The following is a 24409-nucleotide window of genomic DNA, read 5'->3' on the forward strand; positions in this document are numbered from 1 at the left end:
GAATATAAAATGAAAAAGAGAATAACTCACCTAGAAAATGTAATCAAATCGTAAATGGAGTAATATTAAAAGGAAACAGAAACATAGATATATTGTTCCTCAAACAGTTGCTCAGAATTTAAGGACAAGTTTCATTCTTTTCAGATTATTTGACTATGAATATAATTATCATGTGATTAGAACACAGTGAAGAAATTTAGGAAAACAGTTGTATTGTATTGAAGATTGTTGTTGTTGTTGTGGTCTTCAGTCCTGAGACTGGTTTGATGCAGCCCTCCATGCTACTCTATCCTGAGCAATCTTCTTCATTTCCCAGTACTTACTGCAACCTACATCCTTCTGAATCTGTTTAGTGTATTCATCTCTTGGTCGTCCTCTACGATTTTTGCTCTCGACGCTGCCCTCCAATGCTAAATTTGTGATCCCTTGATGCCTCAGAACATGTCCTACCAACCGGTTCCTTCTTCTTTTGTCAAGTTGCGCCACAAACTCCTCTTCCACCCAATCCTATTCAATACCTCCTCATTAGTTATGAGATCTACCCATCTAATCTTCAGCATTCTTCTGCAGCACCACATTTCGAAAGCTTCTATTCTCTTCTTCTCTAAACTATTTATCGTCCATGTTTCACTTCCATACATGGCTACACTCCATACAAATACTTTCAGAAACGACTTCCTGACACTTAAATCTATACTCGATGTTAACAATTGAAGATAGACATTCTGAATTGTTTGCTGGTAATATTATTTCAATATTTTCAAAGACTATTCACAAGAACAGCTCATTATCGATATAATAAATCTTCACCAAATTGAGATTATGTGCTTTTAAAAACATTTCTACACATCAGACAGGAAACTTAAAAATTCAGATAAGTCGATCAACTTCGAAACAGACATAATTTGATTAACATTCAATGGAGATGAAATTAATCAACTTGAAACATAGATGAAATGAAATGAAGATGAAAATATTAAATATAAATGAAATTAAATATTTATTCAATGATATTAAATTAATTATATTAGATCTTCACGAAATTATAAACTTTTAATAACATTTCTACAGACGGGACAATTAATTAATTTTTTAACCTTTTCCAGCACTTTCTTTATTAAGACTATTTTTACAAGTAGTTTTTACAAAATTATAATATCATTTTCATTATCCAAGTATATGGAACATTTTTTACTTTCAACTTGACACTGGTCAAATACACTCCTGGAAATTGAAAAAAGAACACCGTGAATTCATTGTCCCAGGAAGGGGAAACTTTATTGACACATTCCTGGGGTCAGATACATCACATGATCACACTGACAGAACCACAGGCACATAGACACAGGCAACAGAGCATGCACAATGTCGGCACTAGTACAGTGTATATCCACCTTTCGCAGCAATGCAGGCTGCTATTCTCCCATGGAGACGATCGTTGAGATGCTGGATGTAGTCCTGTGGAACGGCTTGCCATGCCATTTCCACCTGGCGCCTCAGTTGGACCAGCGTTCGTGCCAGACGTGCAGACCGCGTGAGACGACGATTCATCCAGTCCCAAACATGCTCAATGGGGGACAGATCCGGAGATCTTGCTGGCCAGGGTAGTTGACTTACACCTTCTAGAGCACGTTGGGTGGCACGGGATACATGCGGACGTGCATTGTCCTGTTGGAACAGCAAGTTCCCTTGCCGGTCTAGGACTGGTAGAACGATGGGTTTGATGACGGTTTGGATGTACCGTGCACTATTCAGTGTCCCCTCGACGATCACCAGTGGTGTACGGCCAGTGTAGGAGATCGCTCCCCACACCATGATGCCGGGTGTTGGCCCTGTGTGCCTCGGTCGTATGCAGTCCTGATTGTGGCGCTCACCTGCACGGCGCCAAACACGCATACGACCATCATTGGCACCAAGGCAGAAGCGACTCTCATCGCTGAAGACGACACGTCTCCATTCGTCCCTCCATTCACGCCTGTCGCGACACCACTGGAGGCGGGCTGCACGATGTTGGGGCGTGAGCGGAAGACGGCCTAACGGTGTGCGGGACCATAGCCCAGCTTCATGGAGACGGTTGCGAATGGTCCTCGCCGATACCCCAGGAGCAACAGTGTCCCTAATTTGCTGGGAAGTGGCGGTGTGGTCCCCTACGGCACTGCGTAGGATCCTACGGTCTTGGCGTGCATCCGTGCGTCGCTGCGGTCCGGTCCCAGGTCGACGGGCACGTGCACCTTCCGCCGACCACTGGCGACAACATCGATGTACTGTGGAGACCTCACGCCCCACGTGTTGAGCAATTTGGTGGTACGTCCACCCAGCCTCCCGCATGACCACTATATGCCCTCGCTCAAGGTCCGTCAACTGCACATACGGTTCACGTCCACGCTGTCGCGGCATGCTACCAGTGTTAAAGACTGCGATGGAGCTCCGTATGCCACGGCAAACTGGCTGACACTGACGGCGGCGGTGCACAAATGCTGCGCAGCTAGCGCCATTCGACGGCCAACACCGCGGTTCCTGGTGTGTCCACTGTGCCGTGCGTGTGATCATTGCTTGTACAGCCCTATCGCAGTGTCCGGAGCAAGTATGGTGGGTCTGATACACCGGTGTCAATGTGTTCTTTTTTCCATTTCCAGGAGTGTATTTGTAAGGTTATATTATTTCTTGTATAAAAAGTCAGCAGATTTGGAATTTTAAATTTTTTTCCCAGTTAACTGTATGTTTAAGTTCTTGAATAAAACCTTTGGACAGTATTTGTTTACCTGAGATATCATCCCAGTTTAATCTCTTTGGAAACTCTGTAATACAATTTTCAGACAATTCTTGATCCCAAACTATAGTATCCCCAATTATTATATCGTACAATTGTCTTCAGACAATTTTTGAGCTTCTGATAAGAATTCCTAATTAATTTATTTGAAATTCTCTAGTACAATCTTTAGTCAGTTCGTAACTACATTATAATTCATCACAACTGTATTTCATCATGAAATTCTATAATAAAACCTTGAGATAATTTTTGATTAGATGACATACAAATTCAAACTAGTTTATCCTGAAATTCTCTAATAGTACCCTCAAACAGTTTTTGATATATTGAATTTTTTTGCCAATGTACTTCATATCAAAGTTTTGTAATAACACTCTTAGGCAGTTTTTGATATTTCTTGCCAATTAATCTTACTGTGAAATGCTATTATTAAGTTTTCAGAAAGTTCACGATGTATAAGTATGCATTCTCAATGTAATTTATTACTAAATTCTGTCATAAATATTTCAAATAATCTATAATAGCCTGTGAATGGATGTTTCCATTCTAATTCAGGAATCGGATTTTTCTTTTTAATATAATCAACAACTGTATTTCTGTATGCATTGTTTGTTAAATACAATAAGTATAATTGAGTGAAACTGATTTTTTTCACATAAAACGAATCATCTGTATAAATTGTTCTTCTCTAATGTTCAGTTCATTCACGTCATATTATTATTATTATTGTTATTAATAAGAGCAATAAGTTGTTTCTTCAGTTTGGAATAATCTTTATTTCCTAATTGTTTTTATCTAGCTTTTAATTCGTTTGGTTTTACACTATTTAGACTCTGCAACTACCCAGGGATTACCGCCTTATTTAGGCATCTTCAGTGCCGGTAGGGAGGGTTTGCACATTCTGACGAAGTCGAGAACTGTGCCGGCAGTAGCATAGCTACTGGCAGGGTCACACAAGCCAGATTGGTCTCGATGGAGGAGTCAGGCAAAGTGTGTCTCACAGTGTAAGGCAGGGGGGGGGGGGCTCTATAGGTGGAGGGAAGCCAACCCTCCTAGGGGTGTAAATCCAAAAAAAATCCAGGTACTCCAAGTCAGTTGGTTGGGCGTGAGGCTAACAACCCCACTCCAGAAAAAAGGTGTTGTTGCGGCTACTATACACATGCCTTGGTACGGAAAGGATTGTCTGTTGACGAGCCAGCGAGAATAACGGTTAAAGAGAAGGAACACAGATATTCGGATAGACACTTGGAATGAGAGGACACTCAAGAGGCCTGGCAAGCTACAAGAAATTGGGAATCAACTAGATAAGTATCAAGTGAAAATAGCAGTAATACAAGAAACTAGATGGAAAGGGCAAGGAATGATAGCATTGGGGGAACATTTAATGATGTATAGCGGTGGAGGTACAGGCCTTAATGGCACTGTTTTCCTTCTACATAGGACTATGAAGGCTAATGTAATTGGTTTTACCGCAATAACTGGCAGAATGTGTTCTCTAAGGATAAGGGCAAAATTTTTTAACGTTACAATAGTGAATGGCTATGCCCCTACAGAGGAGGCAGATGAAGATGCAGAGGATACATTTTATGCCAAATTGTAAGAAGAAATTGGTAAAATTCAAAGGCATGATGTGAAAATAGTATTTGGAGACCTAAATGCAAAAATAGGGAAAGATGAGGTATATATAAGTATAATAGGAAAGGAAAGTCTACATAATGACAGTAATGATAATGGGCTCAGGCTGATAGACTTCGCCAGTGAGAAGCACATGATAATAAAAGAGCACCTATCACCCATGGAAATATGTTATGAAATGTACATGGGTATAACCAGATGGAAATACAAGAAACCAAATAGATCACGTAGTCGTAGACGAAAGGCATGCATCAGATATTATGGAAGTTAGCAGCTGCAGAGGGGCAGATGGAGACACAGACCACTACTTAGTACGAATTAGATATAGGCAGAAGATAGATTTGGTAAGAAGCCAAAGGAATAAGATAAGAATGAAACACAATATACAAAGACTCCAAACGAAGGAAACACAGGAAGAATATAGGAAGAAACTAGATGAGATGTTGGAAGCAGGGAGAAACACAGGGAATGAAGATAATGTGGAAACTAAATGGGAGTCGTTGAAAACTGCCATTACCATAGCTGCAGAAGAGGTACTGCGGAGAGAACAATGCAAAAGGGTAGTTAAGTGGTTTGATGATGAATGCTTAACGGTAATACACGAGAGAAATGAAGCGAGCCTGAGAATGTAGCAAAGGAACACGAGGTTAGCGGCAGAAGAATACAGAGAAAAGAGGAAAAGAGCTGATAAGCTTTGTAGGGTAAAGAAAAGGCAGCATGAAAGGACAAGGATAGAGCAGCTGGACGAAATGGGAGAGAATAAAGAGATCAGAAGGTTCTATGAAACAACATGAGATCTGAAGAAAGGTTTCCAACTGCGAGCAATTTTTTATAAGGATAAGGACGGAAATCTAATTGTAGATGAAAGCAAAGTCCTAGAAAGGTGGCAGAAGCATTTCACTGAACTGCTTGATGGAAATGAAGGGGATAAAGAAGAAGTAACTGTGATTGAGAATGAAAGGGAACAGAACTGAGAGTTGGAATCAGAGTTAGATGTAGAGGATCGGGATGAGGAAGTAGTACCAGAGATAGAGGAAGTGAAGAATGCTGTCAAGAGCAGGAGAAGATGGCACAGAGGCCGAATTATTAAAATATGGGGGAAAGAAAATGGAGGAGGCAGTCCATGAATTGATAAACGAAATGTGGATGAAGGCGCTAATGCCTAAGGATTGTAACATGGGAATTATCTGCCCATTACATAAAAAAGGCAAGTCAGAATGTCGTAATTATCGTTGAATCACTCTCTTGAATGTAACATATAAGATTTTTAGTAAAAGTTTAGCCTCCAGACTTGAAGGGATGATAGAAGGGATATTGGGGGACTATCAGACTGGATTTAGGAGGAACAGATCCACGATGGATCAGATATTTTTATTAAGACAAGTGCTAGAGAAGTTTTATGAATATGACAAGCAACTACATCAGTTGTACATTCATTTGAGGAGTGTACGACAGTCTACATATGAAGAAAATTATACAGATCATGAAAGAATTTAGAATCCCACTAAAACTGGTCAATTTAACGAAAATGACAATTAATGCAACAGTGTGTAAAGTAAGATTAAAGCAAGAACTGTCTGGTGAATTCCAAGTACAGAGGGGGTTACGACAGGGAGCTGTGATCTCTACAATGTTATTTAATTTAGTTTTAGAAAAGGTGATGCGGCAAATGCCGATAAACCCAGGAGGAACAATACTTAATTGGAAAGTTCAAATGGTAGCCTATGTGGACGACATAGTATTAATGGCAAGGAATGTTAGGGCACTAAAGAGGGACAACGATACGTTAAAGGAAGCAGAGAAGAGAAGTAGGTTTAGATGTAAACATAAATAAAACGAAGTATATGGTGATGGCGGAGCCCAATATAAACGAACAAAAGAACTCAGTAGTAATAAATGGGAAAGAATATGAAACAGTGAAAACATTTAAATATTTAGGTTCTCTAATAATGAAGGACAATAAAGATGCAGTAGAAATTCAAGAAAGGATAGCGAGTGGAAATCGTTGCTATTTTGCCTTGCACAACGTATTTATTTCCAGGAATGTTAGTAGGAATACAAAAATCAAAATACACACAGTCATATTAAGACCTATAGTAATATATGAATCAGAAGGCTGGGTATTGACATTAAAGGAGGAGAACTGGTTATTGACATGGGAATGAAAGATACTGGGAAGGATTTTTGGATCAGTGAGAGAGGAAGATGGCTGGAGAGTAAGAACAAATGTGGAAGTACAAACACTTTTTGGACAGATGGATATTGTTGTTAAAATCAAGCAGTGAAAAATAAGATCGGCAGCACATGTACAGAGAATGCCAGAAACTTGGAGTGTCAAGAAAGTTTTTATGGGAAAACCTGATGGGAGAAGGAGAAGAGGTAGACACAGAAAAAAGTGGATGGACGATATGGAAGAAGATCTAAAGGCGATGGGAATAAGAAATTGGAGAAGGAAGGCGATGGACAGAGAAGAATGGAGGCAGGTGATACAGGATGCAAGGTCCTTCAAGGACTGTCGAGCCAACCAAGGAAAAGAAGAAGAAAGTTGGAGGAATAACAATTAAGTTAATCAAATATCGGTTATCGATGTACAATATTGGAGAACATCCTGATAAAAAATGTTATTGTGTATATTTTCAAGAATGTATCAACTGTAAAATGATTGAAGTTAAGTTTAAATCTGCATTTAAATGCTCCAGGGTTGAAGAAGGTAAAGAATTGTATAATATGAAATTAATGACATAACGTATTATGCAGATAGTTTTGTTGAGGAAGTAAATTATACGTTGTTTTATGATTATGATCTCAATAGTGAAGAAATTAAAAATAAGTTATTTGATAATACCAGAATATACTCATTGTGTTGTCATCATTCAGGAACTCACAGCTAAAGCAAACAATAAGATAATTAATAAAATTGTGTTAGAAGATTTACCTAAAAATGAATTAACTCCAACTATTTCTGAAATCTATGAAGAATATCCAAATAAAATGAAATGTTGTTAAAAAATTCTTGAAGAACTACTTAAATCTAAAACATAGAAATTAATGCAATGTCAGAAGTATGGACTGAATCAAAGAATGTTATAAGAAAAGCTAAACCAAGCACAGAAATAAATTTTAAGTACCATAGTAAGTGACTTACATTGGCTTTTTAAACTATTTTCAAAGAATACAAATTTCTTCTCCATTGAGGTTGTATAAAAATTCACATTCGAATCAGCTAATTGATTTATGAATTTAGAGACTATATCTCCATCATCATCTGGATAACATACAGATAGAAAACAAGCAAGTGTTAATTTTCTCAATTGCATTGCATGATATATTTATATATAAAATTTCTATTAATATCTATAAAATGAGCACAAGCTAAAGCAAACTTCAGTCTTTGACTACATTACTTTTGTATACTCAACTGCTGTATGAATTATCAAATCCCAGCCATTTAACATATACTTTTTTTACTTTCTTTCTTAAAACTTTCTCAACAATATATACATCTGTTTATTTGGTCTTCTGTAATTCTTGTTCATAAAAATTTCTTTCGATATCTTTCAATTTATATATGTCTGGATTAGAATAAATAACATATGTATTTTCAAATATTTCCATTGAACAGTTGGCAGTATATCCTTTCTCGAATATATCTTTTAATATTCTAATTCTCACTTTATCTCCTCTTCTAAATTTGATGTCAGCTTTAGATACAACAGTTGTTGGCTTATAATTTTTTCATTAACTTCTATTGGTTTCATTTTTATTGATAAATGCTTTGTGTTGTTGTATTCATCAAATAGATTTCAACCAAATCGATCCACCTATAATTTTCTTGAAGACTAAATGGCTTCTACATGTTTTCTTTAAGTGTTCTGTTAAATCTTTCAACAACAGGTATTTTTAATTTAGTAAAAGCTGAATAATAATTAATATTATAGTTTTCTTCAATTCTTGAAATGCTTTATTATAGAATTCTTTACCATTATCTGTTTGTAAATTTCTTGGTGTTTACGCAGCAGCTGAAGCTCCTTTGGACTGCATCCATCTCTAAATACTGTATTTTTTCAAAATAATGAACCACATTCTTATCTGTTTTGTGTTTTACTGGAATAGCCCAAGAAGCTTTGAAAAAACATCAATAACAGTTAATAAATATTTATAGCCTTTGATTATTTTTGAAATTCCTTTAAAGTGCCCAGCATCCATTTATACTAGATCTGCTTGCCAAGAAAAATGACATTACTTCTTTAAATTTATTTTCTATTGGTTTATGTATAAGGGGCGTTCTAAAAGAAACGAGCCAGAGGCATAATTACAGAAACCATTACCTGTATGATAGAAATATTTACGCTGGCTGTTGAGACAATTGTCCCACTGCCACACAAGGCACTGAAAGAATGTCTCATAAAAATCCCGGGGCTGTGATGTTAACCAGTTCCACACGTACAGCTGGACGTCGTCGTCCGAGGTGAATCGTTTGCCCCTCAGGGCCTTTTTAAGGAGACCAGAAATGTCGTAATCAAAGGTAGAGTGGTCCGGACTGTATGGAGGGTGGTTGAGAACCTCCCATTTGAATTTCTGCGGCAGTGCCACGACTGTGTTGGCCGTTGTAGCGTTGCTCTTGGGGGACGAAAATAAAAAGAATTGTTACTTTTTTTTAATGTCGAAAAAATGAATATTTTTGGTGGGCCACTTGGCAACAGAATCAGGGATTTATTACGCTATTATAATAAGATACGTTGACCATTAAATACCTGAATAAGAGCGGCATATTGATATATATATATATAAGATCGTTCGGAAGAAACATTATCATTTCTGTGCATTTTTATAGTCGCGATGTAGTCATACCCGGATCAACACTAAGGGACCAGAAGATTTATAGACTTTAAAAGAAATGCAACACTACACAATTAAAAAACAAGTTGGTTCAGAAATAATAGGAAAACGATAATGTTCCTTCTGCCTCATGCTGCGTTCGGCCCATCAGCGTGATCGTAATTTCTGGTGATGAAGTAACACAAAATGATTAATATTCAACTTAATAAGGAGATGGAATTATCAAGGTTAATTTACGAAAATAAGCACACTTATCTTTAACACACGTTTTTTTTAATGCTACGTACCTTTTCATATTAAATTACAATAGATGACCATTGTGGTTAAATACTTTATACATAACAGTTAAAATGTCCTCTTGATGCTGTCTGTTCGTAATCAGTTACAAGAAACTACATGTTTTCTGATTGGAAAAAAAAATGACAATTAGCATATTCACTCGATATTTTTACATAGAATATAAAATACAGTTGCGGAACGCAACAAGTCCGCGTCCACCTCTCATGGAATACAAACAGTAAAAGGTGAGGCGCCAAAAGCCTCATTTGTCTTGAAACAACAGAATTCTTTTTTATACCATTAATCGATACATGTACATAGATTTACTGGCACCGTGAAAGAACGGCAAAGATAAAGGATAATAGATTCTGTCGCTGCTATGCGATGGTTCATTTCTTTTACTTTACAATTGTTCGATAGCTTTAGGCCATCAGGCGTTTACTATTGTGCGTATATTAATGTTTGTGATGCGAAAATTACTAATATTACACTGCCTCCCATGAGGAGGGAAGGAATACCGAAGGTATTACTTTCATCCTCATGCCCATTGGAATATTTGTAATTTTTGGGTGTAACATACAGGTTATTAAAAATTTCATTTCACATTCATTCCATAATAAAAGAATTAACGTTTCAATTTGTAATTACTGACGGTGGATCATTGTGAATTTGTTCTGTGTTTCTGTCAGTGTTTGTATGGATTCAGTCTTTCTTGATGATTCTTAAAATTAAGGCTATAAGTACACATATTTACAAACTTTATAAGGAAATAGAGTCACACTTCATGTTTCAACGTTGCAAAAGTAATTTGACTATCACAACTGGTACACAACTTTCTGTTTTGACTGTATTCATTATATTGTCATCGTCTTGTCGATTGATTGCCTTGTCCGTTGTCGCACTTAATTATACATTTATTTTCGTCGCACATACACTATTTATGATAGACTTGGATTGTAGAGCGGCCACTGGTGATAGCTTCGACAAGGAAGTCCATATCTTTCACTTTCAGGGCTCGAGTGTGGCTCTCCGAATTATTTCACATATGAAACAGATAAAATATCTTATATTAGAATAGCTTACAAAACTAATTTTATATACTTGTGGGATGGGATTTAGGAAGGATCGGATCCTTTGACGTATTTTCGTGTGCTTATTTTCATTCGTATCGTGACCTCTCGTTAAAGTTTACATTTCAACTATTCAGAGGTGACCTTGTGACTTGTCTCTGTGTACAATCAGTCATTATAATAATTACGTTAACTTCTCTATCTTAGAGTCTCTCGGAAGGTTTATGATACATACAAAATGTTTTCAGTACTGGGTGTGAATGTTTTTGCTACAGAATGTAGCGCACAGCAACTACTGTTGGCGGTTGAACGTTTACATTATTTCGTCACGTGGTGGCTGTCCGCCTCCACTGTTGCGAGCAATCTTGAAATTCAGTCTGTGCGCGCGCACGTGACCGGAGCTTTCTTGCAGAGCGTTGATTTCTCGCTTGAGGTGCCGTGCGTCGCTTTTGCTCGGCGAATCGTGGCTTTGTGCTTTTTAGATTGCTGGTGGGAGCTTCTGCCACCGAAACTGCCTCACATCACTTCCTGTCCACTATCCAGTTACGGATTCACAGGTAAGTGGTAGCTACCGCTGCAACTGCATGTGTGGAATGACACTGATTATTACACACTGCACACATCAATGAATTTTTCACACATATGGTGCAGTAGAATACTGCCACTGAAAATCGTCGAACTTTAAAACTTCACTTGCACTGTGGTGAGCGTCTGCGTGAACGGTGTATTAAAAGAAATTCTCGCTTCATAACATCACATGGTGTTTACAAGTTGATTTACATACTAATATTTACAAGAGTTCATTTAAATCGAGAAATAATCTAATTGACCACTTTGAATAAAAACAATTGTTTCTTAATTAGTCTTTTTTTTATTTATGCCTACGGTCACAGGTAGGCTATTATAAGTCCTTTTTCTTTGTCCAAATTAATTCCAATCTCCTTTACAAATTAATTTCATTCATAGTAATCTTTATCACGCTTGCTTATTCATTTTGTAGGCCCAATACATTTTTTTTATTGCTCGTCTTATTTAGTGACTTGTGAGGGGAGCTTCATTTATGTCAAAAGTTTTTCTCGTATGTGCTTGTCTTTAAAGAAAGTTCGAAGACAGATTTGAAAATAGCAATTCCGCCTCGGGATTTCGTGTAGGAATACAAACAGTCGAAAAAGAAAAATGGGCAAAGCGGGCCTACTCGCGGATCGTCGACAGAATTTAAATTACTCCTCAACCAGGTCGAAAATTTAATTTACATTGCGCATTACAAAAGCAATATGCGCATCGCGAACCTACTCATTTTTATACGTGGTGCCTCACTTCCTAAGCACACGTGCATCTTTACAAGTTGATCCTGAGGAGTGGATAGGATCAAGGATCTTAAAGGATTTGTACTTAGGAAAGGGATTCAATAATCACAAAGAAAACAATAAATATTGCAGTGCGCACTTAAAATAAAATCTATCACTTCAAGCATGTATATCTAATATGTATCTTGCTGCAGCTTGCTTACTACTCTTTGCTCATTTCTTAGACTAAGTCAAGTTTATGCATTACGCACTTGGGTATTAATTATCATTTGTATATAAGCCTCTCACTAGAGTGTTGTTGTTTGCTGCTGTCGCGACCTGTGAAGCTTGGGCGAGATCCTTATTCTATTTGGTGCTAGCTTGTGAATTTGCAGTATCGCTAATGCTCAATAGTACCGTGAAGTTGGCATAATAAACCATGTTACTCATATGTTCTTTTACTCAGCTTGTTTATAGTCTGGACTCATCTTACTTTGCGTTATATAATAAACTTCCTTTTTATTCCATCACGCTTTTACTTAAGGTTATAGTCAGGCCTTTTTAGAACAATTGCACTGCGTTATCAATCTGTTCATGCTTAATCCTAGGTATCTGTTTACTTCAAAGAGATGTTATTTCATCGCTGGCACAGCACTGTGCTGGCACTTACAAGTTAAATCTACCGACTGTTTTGCACTAACAGGTGGTGCCTTATTTACGTCACATTTGAAGATAGGGAATAACCTCATGGAATCGAATCTTTTCACACTACTTTCCTCTTTTGTCTGGACGTTTAAGTATTTCCTTTTAAAACAGGTCATTAATTTGTCCTCGATTAAATTTCACTTACTAATACTAAGCACATATAATCATCATTTTCATATTACTATTTAGTGAGAGAAGTGCATTATTCGCTCCTTCCTGCTCATTCTCAAATTACTATTTAGCGAGAGAAGTGCATTATTCGCTCCTTCCTCTTTCCTCATTTTAGTACCTCGGGGCTAATTAATACCTCTCGAGTACATCATTTTTCTTACATACTAACTTATAACTAAAATTGAAAATCGCCTCTAGGACATGTCCTCCTGTTTACATAAAGATTACTCATGTAAATACTTGTCTACAACTTATTCTGTATTTTATTTTCCAGACACGTTGTTTTGATACATAAGGTTTCCTTTTAGCACCGGTTAACGTCCGTAGTCAGTTCAGTTCAGTTCAGTTCTTGTTACTCATTGGTTAATCGTGATCTCCAATACCTTAAAATTTTCTTACAGCTTAAATTAACTTAATTCCTGGCGTTATAAAATTATCTTAAATCATGATGGTGGAACAATCCTTTGATTTTATTCGTGGCAGGGTCAGATAACAAATAGCTACCAATGTGTGGTTTCCTCATTATCACAAAGGGACCTTCATAAATGTGTTGCCACTTACGATTCTTCTTTAACAACAGGGATGGTTTAAAGTGAGTCCTGACTAATACCTTTTCTCCTTCTTTGAAATCTATAACTCTGTTTACCTTCTTATCAAATGCCTTTTTTCGGAGGTTAGCATACGTTGTCAATGATATGAGAGCTTGCCTGATTTTTGCGTCTAGGTCCAATTCGTTGTCTTGTAACTTTGGAAGGGGGTCTATCCATTCAAACCTGCAGCATCCTCTAGGAGGCTCAAAGGTGCTGCTTTTAAAATTTCCGCTCGACGCTTACTTTCCTGCTGATTTATATTTCTTAAGGTTTCTTCCGTCTGGAACTGGTGTTGGTTTTGTGGTACAAACTCGGTTAGAAATGTATCTTGTTGTCCTGGCGAATTTGCTTGCGCATAATAAATTTGCGTATTATGCGGGCGTTTTGGGCTTCAGACTTCCCAAAGGTCCGTTCGCTTGTTGCGTGAAGTGTATATTTTCTGGCTGAAAGGTATTTTGCTGTGGCTTGTGTTGATTGTAACCGTTACTGAAAGGTGTACATTGGTCTCCACCTTGATTATGCCATTTATTTCTTTTCCACTGACGATTTGAATCATAAGACTGATCGTTTTGATAATTACCGTTGATCGGTTGCGTGTTTCCATATTGCGGGGGCTGTGTGTTATAAAGTGCATTTCCGTACTGAGGTGGTGACGAATTATATATTGGATTGTATCTCTGGCCGTTATTGTACTTATTTTTGTATTTGCTGTTGGAGTACGTAGTGTGTTTATTTTTGAAACCGTTGTGGGGTTGGTACTGGCTGTCGCTGTGACGCGCTTTCGCTCGGCCACCATTGTTGCCTGCATATTCTGTATTGTGCTGGCCGCCTGCGCTGAAGTGAGCGTTGCCAACATCAACTCTAGCGTCCTCGTAAATCAGATCTAACGAGTCTAACACAGATAGGAAAGTGTCCGTATCGTCCTCAGACACGTTTACTAACTTTTCTCTGATCGCAATCGGTAGCTTAGTTTTTAGAATCATAATAACGTCTTTGGCGGTGATTGGCGAATCCCAGAACTTGATTTTCGCTAAATACTTTTCAAAATATCTTCTCAAACTCCCGCGCTTACTGTTAAACACTTCGGCGTTGTAAACCTCTTTTCTCAGGCGCTGCTGCACACCAGAACTCCAGAATTTAGCTAAAAACATCTGTTCAAACTCTTTGTAACTCTTACAAGAGTCTACCATTTCGGTTCCCCATAAGGCAGCATCGCCTACGATAAATCCACTAACGAATTGAATTCGCTGGCGGTCACTCCAGCTACTCGGGAAAATTCCTGAAAAATTTCGGAGGAACACTATAGGATGAATTTCTCTTTTCTGTGGGTGAAAGGTCGGAAAAATACGATGTTTGATCACGCTTTCCTCCTGCATCAAACTGACAAAAGTGGGTGGGCTGGTACTCTGGTTAACTTGTGCTTCTATAGAACTATGAGTTTGAGCGTTATCTAATGGTGAACGGTAATGTACCTGCTGTTGTTCATTACATCGTGGTGAATTATTCCACTCTCCTGACACGGAAGGTGGGGAATTTTCAACTTGACATTTTAGTGTACGAACTTCATCAACTATCTGTTGACGCCATTCAGGTAAATCTTGAGCTAACGTTCGTCTTATCTGGCCTAATTCTGACATCACCGTGTCTCCTGTTTTTCCAGGGGCTGCCAATATTTCAAAGGTGACGTTTTTGACAGTTTCCCTGAGTTCGTTCTTGACCTTGTTTTCTATGAATCCGTCTTTGTTTTCAATCCACTCTTGGTAGTGGTCGGACAATGCTTCAGCATGTGCCTTAACAGTATTCTTTATTCGATCCTCTACATTAAGAGTCTCAATCTGTTTGGAAAGATCATCAACAACATTCTCGATCGTGTCTACTGCGGTTTTAACTCCTTTGACCTCATCAGAGATTGCAGTATAATCTTCTTTTAAGGTCGCAGCTTGTTTTTGATATTCCATCACTTTTAAATTTATTTCTCCCTTGGCTGCTTCAATTTTTTCATCTAACCGTTTTGAAATATCCTCTATTTTTGACTCTACTTGTGTGTCAATTTCTAGCCTCATGGTCGTGATCTGACTACTGATTTGGCTTTGGACATTACCCAACAGGGTATTTAAATCAGCTGTTATGTCTGCCTTTAGTTCGGCCTTTACCGAATTTAACCGTGTATTTAGGTCATTTATCTCCGTTCGCAGATCTGTTTTTACTGAATTTATATCTGTTTTTACCGAATTTATTTCTGTTTTTAACGAATTTATGTCTGCTTTTACTGAGTTGCACAGATTTGTAAGGACCTGATTTTTATTATGCCGTCTTTCGGCCTTCTCTTTTTCTTCGCGGGCCTTTTCATCTAATTTTTCCTGCTTTTCACGTTCCTGTCTTTGCGCTTCTCTCTGTCTTTGACTTTCGAACTTGCGTTCCATTATTGCTTCGATCATTGCGGCCAAGTCATTTTTTTCAAAAGCGGGAATAGTTTGCACACTAGGACCGGCTCCTAAAACTTCGGTCGAGGCTGCTTCTGCCTCCGCTCGTGTACCTATCGCGCGTGATCGTAATGGATAGTGAGGTCCATTCGCATCACCGCTGTCGTCTGGTTTTGTTTGTGTCCGCTGTTTACCGTCAGCCATGTTCAAGAATTATTTGTCAAACGTCAAAATGCTACAGATATTGTTTGTCACTGCCATCAGTCGTTTGTCTGTGACGTAGTGCTATGGTTTACTGGGACCTAAGATGAAATTTTAACTCTGGGTAACAACTGATGTTCATTTACGCCAAGAAGACAAGATGGTTCCTACTAATTACAAACAAATGAAATATCACACGTTTTACCAGTTTTGAGCGTAGTTATCCGCCATATCGTAATTTTTTTTATGCACTGACAACAATGTTACACTTTCACTGAATTTAACTACATAAGAATGGACGATGGACAAATTGAAATAACGCTTTTTCAAGGCAAGGAAAGACAGGTTCACGTTCTGATCAACTCGAAAGATGCTACGTCACTACGAAAGCTTGGCTACTGCGTATAAAAATTTGACTTACTATGGCTGTCTTGATGGTGATATGGATGAATACTCGCGTTTTTTGGTAATTTCATCAATCGTTCTTCTGAATTAATTAAAAGGTTTTCCCACTTCTCTTTCTCGGCCGAATTGCATCCACATGAAAAAATGAAACAATTACTAGAACAAGCACTGAAAAATTTTTGAACACATACATGAAATGATTTTTGATCAAGTCCCTGTTCGGGCGCCAAGTGTAGCGTTGCTCTTGGGGGACGAAAATAAAAAGAATTGTTACTTTTTTTTTAATGTCGAAAAAATGAATATTTTTGGTGGGCCACTTGGCAACAGAATCAGGGATTTATTACGCTATTATAATAAGATACGTTGACCATTAAATACCTGCATAAGAGCAGCATATTGATATATATATATATATATATATATATATATATATATATATAAGATCGTTCGGAAGAAACATTATCATTTCTGTGCATTTTTATAGTCGCGATGTAGTCATACCCGGATCAACACTAAGGGACCAGAAGATTTATAGACTTTAAAAGAAATGCAACACTACACAATTAAAAAACAAGTTGGTTCAGAAATAATAGGAAAACGATAATGTTCCTTCTGCCTCATGCTGCGTTCGGCCCATCAGCGTGATCGTAATTTCTGGTGATGAAGTAACACAAAATGATTAATATTCAACTTAATAAGGAGATGGAATTATCAAGGTTAATTTACGAAAATAAGCACACTTATCTTTAACACACGTTTTTTTTAATGCTACGTACCTTTTCATATTAAATTACAATAGATGACCATTGTGGTTAAATACTTTATACATAACAGTTAAAATGTCCTCTTGATGCTGTCTGTTCGTAATCAGTTACAAGAAACTACATGTTTTCTGATTGGAAAAAAAATGACAATTAGCATATTCACTCGATATTTTTACATAGAATATAAAATACAGTTGCGGAACGCAGCAAGTCCGCGTCCGCCTCTCATGGAATACAAACAGTAAAAGGTGAGGCGCCAAAAGCCTCATTTGTCTTGAAACAACAGAATTCTTTTTTATACCATTAATCGATACATGTACATAGATTTACTGGCACCGTGAAAGAACGGCAAAGATAAAGGATAATAGATTCTGTCGCTGCTATGTGATGGTTCATTTCTTTTACTTTACAATTGTTCGATAACTTTAGGCCATCAGGCGTTTACTATTGTGCGTATATTAATGTTTGTGAGGCGAAAATTACTAATATTACACCGTATGACGCTTTGCATTGTCGAGGAGTAAAAAAAAATAGTTCAAATGGCTCTGAGCACTATGCGACTTAACTTCTGAAGTCATCAGTCGCCTAGAACTTAGAACTAATTAAACCTAACTAACCTAAGGACATAACACACAGCCATGCTCGAGGCAGGATTCGAACCTGTGACCGTAGAGGTCGCCCGGCTCCAGACTGTAGCGCCTAGAACCGCACAGCCATTCCGGCCGGCTGTAGTGGAGCAGAATAAGCCCCAGGGGTGAGATTGCCTGGTCGTTTTTATGTGATCACTTGGCGAAGCGTGGTCAAGGTTTGTGAGTAATGCTGGTCATTGACTGTTGTCCCGTGCTGCAAGAAGTAAATCAGAAGGGAGCCATCTTGGACAAAGAAGGACGTGAGCATAACCTTTCCTACACTCATATGGATGGCCTTGTCTTTTTCTGGCGGTGGTGACACTGGATGCTTCCATTGGAGACTTCGTCGTTGTGATTTTGGTTCGAAGTGATGACACCATGACTCATCTCCAGCCTCCATTCGTGCCAGGAACACATACCCTTCCCAAGCATAGCGCTGTAGGTGAGCAAGATAGTGAGCCATTCGACATGCTTCATGGTGTGGTTGAAGACTGTCGGGCACCCATTGGGCACAAACTCTGTGCATGTGCAGTCGTTCCTTCATGATGGTGTGAAGACTTCCGACACTCAATATGACCACAGGGGCTATGGCTTTCACTGTCACGCTGTGGTCCTGGGTTATGAATGCATCAACTAGCTGGACAATATCATTGGTAGTGCAGTATGGTGCTCCAGACCGTGCATCTTCGGCTAATGACACCCGCCCTTCCCTGAAGCACTTGTGCCATGCCTTGACCCTTGCGAGGGACACGCATTGTTCGCCATACACTTGTGACATTCGTCGATGAATGTCTATTGCTCCTACTCGTTCTGCTGTCAGAAAACGAACAACTCCTTTTTGCTCTTCTTTTAACGCCACCATGTCACTGTTTGCAATGCAACTGGCAGCGTTGGACGATTGATGCATGCTGCTGCTAGCTCTGCACATGTGCCCTCTAGCTGCCTTCGGGCTGTGAACTTCCAAGCTATGGTTGGAATCACACATCATTATGCATGCCACGATATTACCCTCCTGTGTAACTGGCTTGCACATTCCAGACTCCAGCTTTTTATTTGTGAACGTCCCTTATAATTCATTAACAATTTCCTCATTAATATTAGAAGGGGGGAACTATTCGTTCCGTCCTTCACCTACAAAAATTTTTACCGAATTTATTCATTTAGTTTTACAAGTCGCACAATGTCATTCAGTTCTCTGTCTTCCATTTTTAGTTGATACCCTATGAGGATTATGTCTATCGGGTAATTTTTTACGCTTCCAATAGTAGATATGTTACACTTAAATAGATTAAAAAATTAATAAATTTTAAATTTTTGTTCCTTTCTATCATCATCAGTTGATTCTAAAATCAGTACTCCAAACATGACTTATTCGCCTTAAACAGGTACAGTTTTAACAGACTGTTTTCGATATACAAATATTTTATTTTTCATTTTTATTTCAAGTGATGGACTATTGAATTATATTGGACATAAATTTGTAATTCATTGACATTAAATCTTTTTGTCTCTATTTTAGGATCAGTGGGTAGCAGGTGACCATTTTCAATGGCTCCAAATAAAATAGTTCACTTGATTTTTACATCATACTCAAATGTGTAAGTTAATATTTCATCACCCCTAACAGATTGAAATTTCTGTTTATGTTTATCACACATTCTTGTTTGAAGATCAATATACTCATTTAGGTATGGTGTTAAATCTGTCTTCGAGAAATAATCTGTAAAAGCTTTTTCTACTTCCTTTTTTGTAAAGTAATTTGTTTTATGATTATGAAGTTGATTAAAGTTTTCGTTAAGTATGTATTAGTTATATAATCTTTGAAGTGTGTCAGAATACTTGTATATTTAGGTTTTGTAACATGTTATTTTTTTAAAATATTGTTTGTTAACTGCATCATAACTACTTATGGATATTCTTTTTGAAACTGATTATTTTTTCTAATTTTGAATCTATTATCTATATTTGTATCTGATTGAAAATTTTGTAATCTATCTTTTATTTTATTTAAGTCTCTGTTTTCTATTTTTACATTATTTTGAATTTGTCTTATTGACAAAAATGTCAATTTATTAAATTCAAAACAGCATAAAATTTATAATTATCAAATGATGGTTTTAACATAAATAAACATGAATAACCACAAATTATTTCATGAAAACGTTGTATTCATTCTTGATTATAGTACAGCTCACTTGAACTAATTCTTTCGGAATACTTTCTCTAAATGAATGAAACGCAATTTTTTATCTTTATTCCTTAATAACAGATACAATGTGTACCATTTTATTAGATGTGGCTGAATTAACTATTCCAGAATCATATTCTGTAGGATATCAGTGCCAGCTGAAGTAGTCTTCAGACTGTGTCCACTTTCAATTAATTCATCAATCAAGAATACATCTCACAAGTATTTGATTTTTAATTGCTTAGCAAGTTTTTCAGTGGCAAAGTTACATAATGTGCTAGGATACATGGAGCTTAATTTTAAAATTTTTTTAGTCCACTTCCTTTCTTCTCCATTGCTAAATTATATCCTTTTTGTTCTTCTAATTCTTTATCAACTTATTTCTTGTTTATTACTGCATTTCCAATAGCTGCAGATACACTGGATAGTGAACCAGTAGTTGCTAAGTATAGTAATGTGATCAATAGTAATGGAAGAAATACATATTCATGTTTTTTTAGTCCTGAACCTTCTTTTTTTGCTAGATATTCAATAATCTTGTTTTGCAACAGGTGTACCTGATGTTACTAGCAAATTTCCATCTGTCTTCCTATCTCTCTTTCTTTTTTGTGCATCAATTAAAAAATTAGCGATGTTATGTAGTTGTTCAATATTTAGTTCAATTTTAATTGCTTTTGGTTTTGTTTTGCCATTAGGTAGCAAAGTATATCAATGCCAAAGTTATTCATTTATGTAGATTAAAAAATTATAAGGATGAATACTTTTTAGACAGTGGAATTTTACCGGTATTGAAATTTTTATATTTCTATTCTGGATAACTCCATAAAAGTTTCCTTCATTAGCATTTTCTTACTACAATATATTTTCATTCTCAGTTTAATTCTATTTATTTGATTTCCTCATCATTCTGGATTTTGCATACATCTATGATAATAATCTCTTTTAACTTTAGGTTATTTATCTTAGTCTCTTTCTTTCGTGATTGTAAGAATATGCTAAAAGTACATTCAATAAAACTGGCTCATCATATTTTTTTATTTCTTGCTGCTCTTGAATTAAAAATTCATTCCTTGATAAAATTAGAACAGATTGTACAGCTTCAATTTTAAAATTTTCAGTTCCTAAATTTCCCATATTAGCAGATATAGGTTTTTGATTTCCTTTGTTTAGCATGATCTCGACGACATGCCATTCTTACACATAACAGTGTTGTTTTACTTCCAATATGTATTTTATTGTCAATACTATTTGTAACCTTGTATACTGTGCCATGTGTTATATTCATATAAATGCTACAATATTTTTATAGAAGAAAATATTAATTTTATAATCCTCATCCATTTTCATCAACTTACTGCCCATACATAATTTTCGCTTTGCACAGATAATACTGGCTACTGTGGCAGAAGCAAGTCTTTCATCTAATTTTGCATCCTTGCTAAGTAATCTTTCTTTTGTTGCCTTTTGAAGTTCATTACCTGCTTCACATCTTATTTCTAAATCTTTATTATCTCTGAATGCAATGTCATGTTGTTCATAAGCTTCGTGTAGTGGATTTTCACCTTGAACTCGTACAGCAAGTTGTTTATCCAGTGGATTACTCAGACCACAGTACAGTACGTAGGAGATGTTAAATTGATATTATGCTTTCCAATTTCATTAATCATCCAGTTTACTAAGCCTCTTCCAAATTTTTCACTTACCCAAAATGTATGTGTTAACATATTCAAAAACCTAATCAAATATTGAATTCGTTTTGCATTGTTGATCATAAAATCACTATGACAATTTTTCATTATGATAATGTTTATTTATAGCTAATTCTTCTGCATGAGTTACAGCTAATGTATAGATTAAATATGTAACATCATTCATATAAGCATATTCAACTGGTTTCTCTGTACATTTTTAATTGAACCTTCACATAGTCATGGCCTGGGACCTGGTTCAGCTTGCACTACTTCATATGGCGATGTACACGGAAAAACGGGGACACTTCCACAATTCAATAAAACTTGAAGTGATGAAGGAAAGAAATTACATTCATAGTAATTGAAATCTTACAACTTTGCCATTTAGAAAACATTGATAGCATTTATCATTTTTTAAAAATTACATCCTTTAGATGGCATTCTCCTGTACGAATACATTCGTGAAATCTGGTGTTGAGATTCCTTATTGACCGGTGCAAAATCTCAGCTGGGATACTGTGAATTGCATTTTGAATTTTCTGTGTTAAGTCATCCAGGGTTCTTTGTCAAGTTACAAGTGTAGACTTTGCTCTTGAGGTAACCCCACAAGAAGAAATCATCAATGGATAAATCTGATGGTCTAGGGGGCCAAGGAATGTTACCGACTCTTGAGATCACACAGTTGCCAAACAAATCTCGCATATACGCTATTTGTTGCCCTGCAGTGTGTGATGTCACTCCATCCTGTTGAAACCAGGCCTCTTGAACGTTTGGAATGTTGTTCAATGCAGGTGTAACGAAAGTACGTAACATCTCCACATAACGATCAGCACTGACAGTTATTGTGTTTCCCTGTTCATTTGTGAAAAAATACGGTCTGATAAACCCATGCGCTCATGAACGTCATTAGGATTTGTGTTTGCCCAGTAACGGTAGTTCTGTTTATTCACATAACCTGTGAGATGAAAATGTGTCTCATCTGACACCCAGAACTTCTTTAGAAATTCATCATCATTGTTTATTTTTGTTATAATTTGTTGACAGAATCCTAATCATAACCAGTAATCGTTATCCTTCAAATGTTGCACCATCTGTAGTTTCTATGGATGAAATTTTAAATCAAGGTGAAGAATTTCGTGAACACTCTCCCAGAACATTCCAACCACTGCTGCTTGCTTAGGAATTGAACACCATGGGCTCCATAAGACAGACTCATGTACAACATCAATGTTCACTTGGTCGTCCTGCTGGTTTCTTCTTGAGGGCGGATTCAGTATCTTGAAAGTTATTAATCTAACATTTTATCGCATGTTTCCATGTAATGGCATCATGAGTTCCTAAATTATAAAAATGTCGAAACTCCCTCTGTGCCACTACCGAACTATTGTTCTTTATATAAAACATTCTTATGGCTAACGCATGCTGTTGTCCATTCCACTGGTCCATGATTACTGAAATGGCGGACTCTTTGCTTGCTAACTGTCATGAACCAGTAGTTCTACCACCTGCCCATGGCTGCCACTACTCATTTAAACATTTCCATTATTCTGTGTCACCATGTATGATCTGCAGAATCTGAGTCTGATGGTATTTAATATTATTTTGGAAAATAGACATGAACAATTTCTTTTATCAGTTTATTGGATTTTGTACCTTACCTTGATTTTTTATTTGGATTAATTCCAGAATATAATGTTCCTAAACGATACAGTATATCTGCATAATTTGTCAAATCAATATCAGTAAAATTTTTTCCTCATTTCATTCCTAATAATCTGGTTTTTTAGTAAAACGATTCACTGGTCTATCTGTGCCTTCGTATTCTTTCCCACCATTTTTTAATTTGTCGCCATTTAATTCAACCGGTAACGACTAACAAATTTAAATATATCAACAGGTTTTAATCTGAATACTGTATCTTCAGTATTCTTGATGAATTCCAATTTTCTTTCTCTCGTATTCATTTCTTTAATATTATCCCAAACTTTATCTTTTAACTTTTTTCTACTTTTAGTCTCTTCTCGTATTTCCTTTTTCCTGCTTTTAGCTTCTCCTTCATATTCGTCTGTGGCGATGAAAAAACGACAGCAGGTGGAGGAACGCTCGACACTTCGACACTTGAGCAGATTGGTGAGAAGATGCAGTAGAGGCGTGTTCTGGGTCGCCTCGTTGCGGCTCCGCAGATAGACGAAGTATCATACGCCGTGCGTGTGACAATTAGTGGAAGCAGAGGCAATGTGGTTGCGTAATGCTTCATTCTGGGTGCAGAGTTCGTCGATTTTTGTGCGCCCGTACGACAAATCAGAGAGCCGAGTAGTAATGTGCTCAAGCAGAGATGCACACGTGGAAAACGTAGCCAAGGAGGCGGAGACCGAAGTCGTGCTGAAATCGTTTGAGCAAAGAACAGTAGAACCAGATGTGTGGCGGAGCGCAGTGGCCTGCAGATCTGGTGAAAATTCGTAGTGGTGTAGAAACTCCAACCCAATCACCGGTTCATCCACGTCTGCAACGTGGAAAGTCCAAGCGAAGGTGTGGACTGGCGATAGGCAAAGCGACATCTTGACTGAGCCAAGGAGCGCAATAGGAGAATGATTTGCAGCGATCAAAAAGAGGTTAGCAGGTGAAAGTATGTTGCCTGCGTGCCTGGCCGGGATAACACTGACATCGGCGCCAGTGTCGACGAGAAAGCGAGTGCCCCTTGACAAATCAGTGCCGTAGAGGCGTCGCACAGCTGAAGGGAGCGGTGCAGCATTGGACGGTAGG

This window comes from Schistocerca nitens, chromosome 5 (genome assembly GCF_023898315.1).
Source record: "Schistocerca nitens isolate TAMUIC-IGC-003100 chromosome 5, iqSchNite1.1, whole genome shotgun sequence".
NCBI classification, from domain to species: Eukaryota; Metazoa; Arthropoda; class Insecta; order Orthoptera; family Acrididae; genus Schistocerca; species Schistocerca nitens.